Source organism: Pinus tabuliformis, chromosome 2_2 (assembly GCF_031772625.1).
Source record: "Pinus tabuliformis cultivar Carrire ecotype Pingquan chromosome 2_2, CPIR1, whole genome shotgun sequence".
Taxonomy (NCBI): Eukaryota; Viridiplantae; Streptophyta; class Pinopsida; order Pinales; family Pinaceae; genus Pinus; species Pinus tabuliformis.
In genome coordinates, this window is record NC_142300.1 from 1243329712 (window position 1) to 1243343352 (window position 13641).

At 34.9% G+C, this 13641-nt stretch overlaps 1 pseudogene; it reads right to left on the reverse strand.

Annotated features, from left to right (window-relative positions):
* Positions 1 to 11851: 11851 nt before the first annotated feature.
* Positions 11852 to 12494, reverse strand: LOC149197999 (uncharacterized; annotated as a pseudogene).
* Between the last annotated feature and the right edge of the window lie 1147 nt (positions 12495 to 13641).

Genomic DNA, 13641 nt, shown 5'->3' on the forward strand with positions numbered 1-13641 from the left:
TATAGGTTGGCCCATAGGCCTCAATATTGAACCTACCACTCTGATACCATATGTAATGTCTCTACTCTCCATTCCAACACTGCAATACTCCTATCTAATTTCAAGACATTTTTTTTTCTTTTTATTTAATTTTACTACAAAGCTCTTCACTACCATTAATGTCTCCTCCTAACACTCACCATTAGTTAGTTTATTTACTTGATAACTATTTTATTTTCGTATCTTTATAACGATGTCATTTGTATACTCTTATTTATTTAGATACATAAAAGGACCTTCGATCTTGTGTGTTAGACAATTGAAATATTATTAGCCGCCTAATGTGAATGTTGATTGGTTAGTGCGAGTTATAGTTAGTTAGGGTTATGTTAGTTGCCAATATTGCATATTTTGAATTCAGGTAAATAGATGACATATGAAAATTGTGACAACGATCCATGGGTAGTTAAAGAACTCAAACGCACACTACTCTTCCAGACTCTGCTCACCACTTTTCCATGGAATACTCAGGGTAACTAATTATTATTCATATGTTTATCTTTGTGTAATATAAGATTGAGTTTTAGTTGGTTCAAGGATTACTACAACTTGTGGCGAATTTTGTTATGCATTTGGTCATTTTGAAATAAAGTTCGTAAACTTATTGCAATTGCCTAAATATAATATTTGTTTCAAGCTAAATCCATGAAATCTTCAAACTGAAATCTCCATATCCAGGAAGCCGCTGGTAAGAATACTTGCATTCTTACCGAAAACGAGGTTTATTTTGAGATAAATATAACAAATTTACAGAATTCGCCTGATTGTATTCGTTTCCTTAAGATAAAAAGGCGAGATTTTGAAGCTAGACATCTGTAAATTCATTCTGCACTAGAAATGTTTGCATCTTTACCAAACATTCATAATTCTATTTAAATTGCCTGATATTTTCTCTGTGAATCTAGAAATCTATAAATGCAGGTTGTACAGGGATCTTTGCCTATTTAGTGGTTTACCACCAAATTTCAGAATAAAAGAGATTTTCCATTCATAGTCAGGCTTGCAAAGGTTAATAATGCATATTTTCAATAATAACTCTTTTCGAAATAGAAAGATGATACTATTTACCGCAAAAGGCTCGGGATTTTGGAATGTTTGATACATTGTCTGCTATGATAGAAGGTTAGAAACAGAAGCATATGGACAAACCTTAAATATGAAATCAGAAAAACCACCTCCGAAGCACATAGCGAAGAAATAATAATGAAATGAGAATGAAATTAAATCCTGATGAATTAAGAAAACACTTTATATAGTGAAAGCTTGAGTGATAGAAGCAAAACTATTACCATGAATAGACAAAGGGAACAGTGCAAAGAGTTACATGCCATCAAATAACCATGTTAAACGTTTGTAGAAATTCAACATTTTTTTATGGTGAATATTACATTAAATGGCGAATGCTTCGTTCGGTCTGGGAACTTACAAGTTGTAAAGGTGAAGCTCCTCGACGCTCTCTGCTCCTCTGCTCCTCAAACTAGCTGCTCCACACTCTCTGCTCTGAACCTACTCTGGAGAATTAGCTACTCGACACTCTCTGCTCTGAACTTACTCCGCACTCCGGACAAGGCATTTGTAGAGCACCGTGGACGCCTCTGCATATGCAAACAGCTGGCACTTGCAGGATGCAGGACACTGCATGCATGACACGGAGAACAGGTAGCAAAAACTTAGGACAAACTAATAATGAATGATATTTTAATTTATTTTAAGACTTGATTTGCAATGAAACATTATATAATAATAACATGACATATATGTTAAACTACGCTATCTTAAAATATATGTAATTATGAAATTTAATTTTTGCATCCTTGTATGCCATTTAAAATATGCTTGGTTATTTATAATTATTTATTTCACATATTCACATTGATGTTAAAATAGGAAATAAATTTCCTAAACCTTGAGGATCAACCATATTTCTTCCGCTTACTAATGGTAAAAATAATGGATAGAAAAAGATCAACTATTATTATCAAATGTATACATATACAATAAATTCTCATTTTGCATAATAATTGAGAGATATATTAGTTTGGTCCTATAGCACCAAAAATATATTGAGATTTAAGTGATTCTTGAAAATCACCACAATTTATAAAAGTGATGCTCCAAACATAAAGTTATGTCAATTAGAGAAGGACAACACCTAAAAATAAAATAATAATGAATGGTATTTTAATTTACTTCAAGACTTGATTTGCAATTAAACACTATAGAATAACATGGCATATATGTTAAATCACACTATCTTAAAATATATGTAATTATAGAATTTAATTTTTGTATCTTTACATGCCATTTAAAGCATGTTTGGTTATTTATAATTGTTTATTTCACATATACACATTAATATTAAATAAGGAAAAAATGGAAAAGTTTATTACTAAAGAAATAATGAATAAGAAAAATTCAACTATTATCATCAAATATACTTATATACAATAAATTTTCATTTTTAATAAAAATGAATAAAACACATTTTCAAAATTATATACAATAAATTTTCATTTTTAATAAAAATGAATAAAACACATTTTCAAAATTTTATAATTATTAAAGACATAGTTTAACAAATATATAACAACAATGTAAAACTAGAACCTGACACTACGAATTTTCTTACGTTTATATAACTTCCATTATCTTCGTCTATAAATTACTTATTAGCAAACTACTTATATAAATTACTCCATCTTTATCTGTAAATTACTTATTGGTAAACTACTCATTTATGACACGCACCCTAAATAATTGGACCTCAAATTTAAAGTAATTTTTGTTCACCCTCAAATACGTTTGAGAATAAAAAATTGTTCCACAAAACGTCAAATTTCCGCGACCCAGACTCCAATTTTCACATTCCACCGGGTATTCCGGTCCACCGATATGGCTCTGATGTACATTGCGCATTGCCTCAATAAGTCTGTACCCGTATATGATTTTCATGGAAAACGTTTTTTCTTCCACTATTGATAGCACGAAGCACAATGTATGTAAAACTTTGGATAACAAAAACTTTTCATCTGTGAAAACTTTGGATATCTTATATTTACCCCGAACATAATGTCTTGAAATCTGCGAAGCGCGCAATAAGACCCCCAACTTTATTGTCCAATCAAAAATTACATAATAAATTTTATATTATTTTGTAATATGAAAACTTTGGTTAAAGTTGTGATGTACAGCAATATTTTTTGGTCAAACAAGAGATTAATACACAGTCAACGCACAATCGATTGCTAAGAGTCCCAGGCAGGGACTAATAAGATTAAATTTGGTTGATAGAATTTATTTTTTTCTGCTTTAATAATTATTTTATTTTTTCAAGATTAAATTTAGTTGATAGAATTTTTTTTCTGCTTCAATAATTATTTTATTTTTTCATTAAGGGTGTGTTGAGTGAATGGTGAATAAACTAAGATGGTGGCAAAAAAAGGGTTTATGATACATGACCTATCAAATTAAAATTCTCTAAAGATAATCATTCTATCCCCCTAGAAAATTGGGATAAATATCTTAGGAAGTTGTATGACTCCCGCACACCCTGAGCACCATCTTAAACACTCCTATTAGGACACCATGGGCACCATCTTAAACACTCCTATTAAGGATGATATTTTTCTCTGGAAGACGTTGAATCTAGGATTAATAAGCTCGCTAATGGGAAAGCAAAAGATATTGAAGGTTACCAAGCTTAGATCTTTAAAATGGGAAGATCTATCCTCGTTCCTCATCTCCACAAGCTTCTCAATTTGGTTGTAAAACATGACTTCCCTAAGCTTTGGACACAAAGTCTTATTGTGTCTAGCTTTAAAAATGGGGGCAAAAGTGTTTCGTCTAACTACAAGACCATTGTGATTAGCCACATCCTAGCTAAGCTTTATGGGCTCATTTTGGAAGAATAGAAAACTTACCCTTTGGCTTGAGAACCAAGGTAAAAGAGTTAAAGGGCAAGCTTGTTTTATGAGGCATCACTCGACTATCGACCATCTTGTCACTCTTAGGATCATCACAGAAGAATGTCGCAATAGTAAAACCGATCTCTTTTGTTGTTTTGTGGACTTTAGAAAAACTTTCGAGACTGTCCCTCAAGATAAGCTCTGAGAGAGGCTTGAAGAGATCATGGTTCCTCCTGAACTGAGGATTGTTGTGATCCGCCTCTACAAGACTGTCATTGCCAAGCTTAAGACCAACGAAGGGTGGTCTAAAGATATTAAATGTAATATCGGGGTTAAGCAAGGTTGTCCCCTTTACCCTACCCTTTTTGGTATTTACATCGATAAGCTAGAGGAGTGTCTGGAAACTACAGGCTGCAAAGGCACCGAGCTCGCTGGTATTATCATTACTCTTCTCCTTTATGCTAATGATATTGTTCTTCTTGCAAGGAGCCATGATGACCTAGACAAGCAGCTTAAGACTCTTCATGTCTACTGCTCCAAGATGTGTATGACAATTAATAGCGACAAGACTAAAGTCATGATCATTAATTCCAAAATGATCACCCATGGTAGTTTCGTCTATGATAACCACTATCTAGAGCAGGTTTCTTCTTATAAATATTTGGGTATTGACTTTCCTTGTCATCTCAACTGGAATTATAGCATCGAGAAAAGAATTATTGGAGGTTGGAAAACTTATTATGAGCTTGAAAACAATTGTAAGTCAATCGATCTTTACATTTGGAGTAAAAAAAGGTTCCTCTTTGAGACTCTCGTCACCCCTATTATCTTATACGGATGTGAAGTTTGGGGGTGCAGTATATCTAGGGAGTCGTGGAGAAAGATTGAGATGATCCAAAAGCAATTCATAACCTATAACCTCAAGATCAAGGGAAATACTCCCTATCCTATCCTCTTGATCGAAGTTGGCATGTCCCCCATTGAAAGTGCGACTATGTTTAGATATCTGATGTATAAGAAGAAGCTTCACAATATGGAATCCAAGAGGCTCCCAAAAATTGCTTCTAACTTTAGTCAAAACCCTCACCTGTGCTTCAAGCGCGGGTGGCATCAGGCATCAGGATGCTCAGCCTTGGCTCAACCCTTGGAGGATTAAGGAGGAGATCATCATGGGAATCAAGGACAGTATCAAATATACTATTACCTCCAGTTTTAAGGACAAGATGTGGGATGCTAAGGAGCTAGAGGGTAAAAGGAAGCTAAGGTACTATAAGGAGGTGATCAACCCCACCCTTGATAACCAAAATTATCTCTCTATGTTGACTAGCACTAAGAATAAAATGAACATCACTAGGATTAGAACTAACTCTCATGAGCTTCGAAGTGAGACCGGGCAGTGGTCTACCCCTAAGACTCCCTAGGACAATAGAATCTGTTAGATTGGTGACACTAAGAAGGTGGAAGATGAAAAGCACTTCCTTTTATACTGCCCAGCTCTTGTCCACATCCGCTCTCAATTCCCTATCATCAGCCATACTTCCAATCTTCTTGACTTATTAAGTTAGTCCAACTATAGCGATCTTAAAACGCTTATTTCCCCGCTCCTTGATCACAAAAACAAGATTTTGAAGAATGACAATTAGACTCTCTTTTATTGAGGTCCGATAGACCACATTGGTCTTAGTGGACATTCACCACCACCACCGCCGCCGCCGCCGCTAAGACCATCATCACTTATTATTTTATAACTATTTTTAAAGTTAAAATTAGATTTGAATTGCATGCTTTTTAATTAATGTGAAAGTACCTCTTTGTTCTAACACTAATATGTCATGACGCTAATTTAATAGCATCATGTATCACCCAAATAATAGTGTTTTCCAAATAATAGTGTTTTCCATAATAGCAATATGATACCTTACTAACATTATTTCATCATTAAATTAAATAATATTTTAATTTTAAAATAAGTTAATAAATTACATTATAATTATAAAATTTGAAAACCAAATTTAATAATTTATATCAATTTTATTTTAAAATATCAAATAATATTTTAATTTAAAATAAGTTAATAAATTACATTATGATTATAAAATTTGAAAACCAAAAATTGAGAATTTATATAAATTTTATCTTAAAAATATGAATTGATTTTTTAATATATATTTTTTGAATTTATTAAAATTAAATTAAAAAACAATAATTTTAAATTATTAAAATTATATAATTTAAAAATTTTAAATTTTATTAAATATAGAAAATTAATATATCTCAAAGAAGAAAATTAATATAGCAAAGATTAGAACGAATTCTCATGAGCTCCATAGTGAAACAGTTCGTTGGGCAGTTCCTAAAACACCATGGACGGAAAAGATCTGCCATATATGTGAGAATAGGAACATCGAGGATGAAAACCACTTCCTCTTAGAGTGCCCCGCGTATAACCACATTAGATCTCAATTTCACAATCTTTGTTACAATACTGACCTTCCTAGCCTTTTACAATGTCAAAATTATAGTGAGCTCGGGAGGCTTCTCTCCAAGCTTTTTGAGCATAGGAATAAAATCTTAAATCAAAATAGATAATTTGTTTATTTAGGTCCTCAGGGGACGTTAACCACCACCACCACCATCATCATCATCATCATCATCATCATCATATATTAAAAAATTCAATACATAAAATATTTCATAACTAATGCATGGCTTTCTAATATTAATTTTAATATTTATTAGAATTTAAAACTAAACCGACCCTTTTTTAAGTAAAGGTATAATATGGATGGATGTTTGTTTAGCAATATAATTATTGCTGATATAATATATCCACACCATTTTCAGTTATAATGGCATATATAAATTTGGAGAAGGGTTGAGTTGAATTTTGTGTTGGTTATTGTGTTGTGTGTATAATAATAAAATAAGATAATATTTTAATGTTCATGAGATTAAAAGTAGTTTATAGATGATTAGTTTTTTGTTTTTTGTTTTTTGTAATTCAATCTTTTTCTTATTAAATTGATGATGAGCTGGCTTAACTTTCTAACAATCCATTGGCTGAAAAAACAATCCAAAAAAACCAATACTAACATATTCTCATAACTTTCTCTAATGTTTTTGAACACATCACATTTCAAAATAATAACAATCATAATAATATAACTATCACAATATACAAAAACATTCTTAATTTTAATATCTACTTAAATAAATCAACTTAACTTTTTTTTTTTTTCAGACGAAAAAAATCAGCATGGTATTATATTGAGCAAATATAATGGGCGTTACATATGAACCAAATGTATAGCAGCTGCCAGTAACATAAGCTGTGCCTGTTCAAGCTTTATACAGGAAAAAAAAACCGAGGGGAGACCAAAGATGAAATCATAGAGTAGACCTAAAAAAAAACCTTCAGCATGTCGTCAAAAGAGCATAAGACATCTCTGTTGTGAGGAGGCTATGCTTTCCAAGATAAATTGTGAAGAACAGACCAAAAACTGGGTAGAAACTGTGATTTCCACAGTCGACTCCTGCTTGAACATTCTCACGTCCAGAGTTCTGTTGACGCACCCTCAGATGTAACCCTGCTTAGACTCCTCAATGATCGGCTTCATATTCGCTCTACCCTGTCTCTACGGTGGCTCGATAATTCTATTCGCTTTGCTCCATGAATCATCTTAGTGTGGTTGATACTTTCTTCACAAAAAACCATTCACGCACTGAAACAGATGGAAAGGAGAGACAGAAAAAAGGATACAAAACAGATGAAAAAGAGAGACAGTTAAATGGATCGGCATAGATCATAAAAGAGGCTGAGAGAGGAAAGAAGCAAAAAGAGGGAGTTAAGAGCCATCATTGACAGGCGGGCTCGAGCATAGCAGTGATATGCATCATAGTGGAGCTTATAGGGACCTTGGAGTCCTGAAAAATACAGGCATTTCTCCATTTCCAGAGGCACCAACATGTGGAAATAAATAAGGATCGCCAAAGAGGACGCTGAGCGCCCCACCACCGAAAAGCCTCTTGAACTGAAAGGAAAACCTGTGGAGGAAACCCGTGAGCTGTAGATAGATCGTGCCAGATGAGAGCAGATGCAGGACACTGGAAAAATATGTGGGTATTTGATTCAGATGCAAGCCCACACATAACGCATCTGCTCGGTCCAGACCAACCCTTTCTTTGGAGGACCTCCCAGGTAAGGTTCCGGTTGAAAAAGACCAGCCAGGAGAAAAGGATTGCCTTTAACGGGCAAGATACTTTCCAGAATTTGTAAGGGAAGGTTGGAGAGGGTTGTACCTGAAGAGATGATGAAGCGGCTTCATATAGATCCTTGACTCTTATGGGAATAGATGAGTTCTGTTTAGACCAAATCAATTCATCACAAGTTCCTGTCTTCGTGATTCCGATGTCAGAATAGTGCTTGGTTGCCAGTTCCCAATTCTGTCGAAGTGCATGAGGCATGCCAAGGGAATCAGCGTCCTTCCAGATTGGCAAGGAAGAAGACCAAGACGAGATCAGTTTGTCCCAAGTGAACAGGCCCCGGGAGTGAAGAAAAGCAAGCAAATCGGGGGAAAGGGATTTTTCCATGCCCTGTACAGTAGGATCAATGCCGATGAAGATGTTTGATCCGGAGGAGAAACGCCATCTGAGAAAGGTAAAAAAGAAAGCCTTTATCTTCCTGAAACCAAGCCAGATAGCAGACCCCTTTTTTGATCCAAAAGAGTTATTCCTGAACCAGTAAACTATAGAGCGTCCCCTCATATATTTCTGTTTAATAATGTCACTCCATTTGCTGATGCCGAAAACGCCTCTGTGAAGGGAGATACAGAGAAGGGCTCTGCCAAAAGACCGCTGATGCAGAAGACCCCAACCGCCTGATTTTTTCGGTTTGGAGATTAAATCCAAATTTGCCAAGTGAAGTTTTGAATAATGGGAACGCCCTCCCCATAAGAAATTTGCAGATAGAGCAGACAATTTTCGAATAATGGCAGCAGGCAGGAAGAAGAGGTGCGCCCAGTAGACCGCCAACTGGGAGAGGACGGATTGGACAAGGATGAGTCTGCCAGCGAGGGAGAGAAAGCGCAGCTCCCATCTTGAGATTTTTTGGTAAAATCTGTCAACCAGCCACGCCCAATCCTGGATGCTGTACGCTTTTGGCTTGAGGAAGAAACCTAGGTATTTGAAACCGCCTTGGATAGATGCCATTTGGACACCGAAAAGATCGGCAATCCATTGTGCCAGACCGACATTTGTGTCATTGTGATACAGAGTGGATTTGGTGGTGTTTATGACCAAGCCCACGGCGGACTGGAGCTTCTGGAAGATACCTGAAATACACAACCAGCTGGATTTACAAAGCATAGCAAAAATTAGAATGTCATCGACAAACAAATTGTGGGAAAGATAGATATTCTTGCAGATTTTTAGCGGAACGCATCGATGCTCAGCCACGGCGTGGTTGATCTGCGTACTGAGAGTGTCCATAACTAAAATGAAGAGAAGAGGGGAGAGAGGGCATCCCTGACGGAGACCTCTTTCAGCTCGAAAGGGAGGCGAGGGGGTTCCATTGATAATGACGGAGTATTGGACGTTCTCCACGCAGGCCATCACCCAGTTGATAGCTTGTGACTTCAACCCGATTTTAGCTAGAAGAATGCGGAGGAAACCCCAGTCCACACAGTCGAACGCCTTCGCCAGATCAATCTTGAAAACAGCTGCATCAGAGTTTTTTGTTGAAACAGAGAACAAGCTTTCTTGGGCCAAAGCAACGGCATCAAGGATATTTCTGTGTTTTAAGAATTCATTCATACCATTTCATATACAATACAATCATTCTAACTTCATTCATTCATTCATGTACTACGAAGAACAACAAAAATTTCTGTAATCAGAGGTATCAGGATTGTCTCAGGTTCAAATGTGTGCGGCTTTAGATAACCCTCCTTTCCAAAGACAGGGCGATTCAGGTACAAATTACAATACTCGTCCAACATGCGTATAAAATAAATCAGCGATGCCTTTATCAGTGACAAATCACCCTTTATATATAGACCATTTATTTTCATAAATATTAAGATTGGAGAATCATATAGACAATTTATTTTCATAAATATGTTTATTAAATGTTACCCATCACAAATCATTTAGATAATTTATTTTCATAAATATTAAAAGTGGATAATTGTATTGTTTATTAATAAAGATGATGATGATGGTTAACGTCCACTGAGACCAAACTTTGGTCTATCGGACCTAAAGAAACAAAGTATTTAGTTTGATTTAGAATTTTATTCCTATGCTCAAAAAGCTTAGAGAGAAGCCTCTCAAGCTCACTATAATTTTGACATCGTAAAAAGCTAGGAAGGCCAGTATTGCGACAAAGATTATGAAACTCAGATCTAATGTGGTTGTACACGGGGCACTCTAAGAAGTGGTTTTCATCCTCAATGCTCCTATTCTCACAGAAATGGCAGATCCTTTCCATCCATGGTGTTTTAGGAACTGCCCAACGACCTGTTTCACTATGGAGCTCATGAGAGTTTGTTCTAATCTTCGCTATATTAATTTTCTTCTTTGAGCTAGCTAAAACAGAAAGATACTTTTGATCTTCTAGGGTGGAGTTGATGACCTTCTTATAATAACTTAATTTTCTTTTAGCTGCTAAATCTTTCTCACACCATATTTTTTCTTTGAACTTAGAAGTAACAATATTTTTAATGTTATTAATGTTTTGCAATGCATCATTCTCATTGATCTCCTAATGGTTTAACCAAGCCCTCGTGTCTTTATACCACCCCCATTTGAGCTTTAGTTGGTTTTCGCTGGAATTTAAAGCTAGCTTAGGAAGTCTATAATCTCCTATGTTATTGAGCTTGTGGTTGTACAACAGAAGCCTAGTCATAGCTAGGCTCTCGACAGGGGAAAGACCTACTTCTATAAGGAGAATATGGTAGGGTGTATTGCTTTTAATTTTCAGGTTATACGTTATAAAGCGCTTTCTCCAGGATTCTCTAGAGACGCTGCAACCCCAAACCTCACATCCATATAAGATAATAGGAGTGACTAAAGTTTCAAAGAGGAACTTCTTTTTATCTCACATTACGAGGTTTGTCGTTTTACAATTATTTTCGAGACCAAAGTAAGCTTTCCACCCCCCATTAATCCTTTTCTCAATGCTATAGTTCCAGTTGAGCTTGTGATGAATATCAATTCCTAGGTACTTGTAAGAATACACTTCCTCCAAGTTATTATTGTCAAAAATAAAATTAGCGTAGGTCTCCTTCTTGGATTTGATAATCATAACTTTTGTTTTGTCAGTGTTAATAGTCATACCCATGGTAGATAGAAATCCTTAAGAAGTTTAAGTTGCTTATCAAGATTAGATGGACACCTTGCGAGGAGAACAATATCGTCAGCATAGAGAAGAAGGATGACTACTATTCGAGCTAAAAACGTGCCAACACATCCTGCTTCCTCTAAATAACGTTTGCGCTGGGCAACCTTGTTTAACTCGATATCACACTTAATATCTTTCGACCACCCCTCATTGCTCTTTAGCTTGGCAATTACATAATAGCGGTAGCTCTCAACTCGTATAAGTTGAATTTTTTTATTTTTATTTTTTAAATAATTTGTGTTTCTAACTATTTATGTTAAATCCCTTAAATGAACCAATTAGAAAATAGAAATTTAAATGTGTAAAAAAAAAAAATATTTAATTTTTTTTAACTTTAATAAATTTTATGAATTGTTTGGAAATTTTAAGAGTTCAAAGCATTAGTTTAAGAGGTCAAAGCATTTTGACCTTACAATATAATTTTCTGCACAATTATAATAAATAAACATAATCTGGAAATAAGTTTTTTCACCAGAATTCATTTAGCAACAAAATTTCAAGATTTTTTTGTTGTTTATAATACGTTTCTAAATATATAAATAAATTCAGAACAGAAAACACCATACCATACAGATCATCATTTTGGACCCACCCTTTGTCAAGGTCATCGTTCTGGAAACCCTAACGTTCTTCATCACTTCACGCAAATTCAAGAACGTCAAATGACGCCGAGTGCCCTCTGAAGCAACAGAGAACAAACTGGAATTGATGAATGTTACATGGAAAAGAATGGATCAGAGGAAATACTCAGAGACCCGCCATGGAACTGCGACATTATGGAGTCACTCAGCCCGTTCTGCAACGCCGTCCCGTCGAGGCCAAACATCAATCCTCCAGCCGCGGCGCCCGCCAGAGCCCCCGCTCCGAGCCACAAAGCCTGACGCTGTCCGGCAGGGGTAGTTCTTTCCGACTGGACTCGATCCCGGCAAGCCTATGTAATTCTCCGGTGGCCAAGAACCCATAATGGCGGCAGTGGTTGGCTCGCCATCGGAGGCCGAACTGGAGAAGGGCGAGGAATCAGGATAATTATAATTGCGAGGAGGAAGGGCGGGACCCTGAACCTGAGCCTTGTCCGAGGCTGGGGTTTATTCGACAGGGTAAGTGTAAGGGAAATTAGGGGGCGGGAAATTATCCGACCGTCCTGACGGCATTCTTGACGGTGGTTCCACCGCATTTGTTTTAGAGGAAGTATGAGAATTTTGAAAAACCTTATTTTAAAGGTATTATAGTTTTTTTAATGAGTGTTTTTCAAAATATAATATAAATTTTTGAAATTGTAAATTTTAATTATTGAAATTGCATGATTTAAATATATTTTAAAAATTATAATTTTGTTTATATATTCACAAGTCTCATTTAAATTTTAATAATGTAAAATAGTGATTTTATTAGCCATTATCTCATCTAATTAATTACTAAAAAAAATAAATTAAAAATGGTTAAAACTATTTTTATATCACAGACAATAATTTTATTTATAAACAAATTATGATTTAATTTTCTTTTTTCATATTAACATGTTAGATATCTCACAGTTTAGAGTATGCTTTATGTCTTAAAACTGTGTTTATTGGCTAAGAGCTCATCTTTCTTGGACTTCACCAAGTGGCATGGTTTCCCTTGAATAATGGTGATGAGTCAACCTACATTCCTGGATAGCAACCTGAGATGGTTGTCATTGCTACTAGTTTGACAACTAAGTTATGATAGGTTTTCCCACCTTTTAAAAACATATTAAATGTCTCATTAAATTTATATGAAAATACTAATTTTATTTTTTCAATTATTTTTAACACATAAAATGATAAAAAAAATCACAACCCAATACTAAAAATCATGACAACATTAACTTCATTATTCCACATTATATATTTATTTGTTAAAAATATTTTCTTAGTAATTTTATAATCCTTATTATACTAAGGGTTAGAAGTTCTATTATTCTTTATATACAACACCTTAGTCTAAAATTTGTTAAAGGTATTAGAAAGGGTTGTAATAAAATTGTAATAGATTTTATCAAGGTTATTATTATATGTTAGGAAGGCTAAACCCCTTTTTAAATCCTTTAAGAAGAGATCTATTTTACTCCTATCAAGACAAGTGTGTCTTTGACTCTCATAGTTCTTTTGCATGTAGTTGGTATGCATGACAAGATTGAGAATTAAGGACAGAAGATTGTGGTTAAATTCAAGCTCGTGTTCATTTAGTAGTTCAAAATTTAAATTTTGCAATATTGTTGAGAACATGGGTGTCAGATATTGCATAATCCACAACACCACTGCCCAACCCATGAAT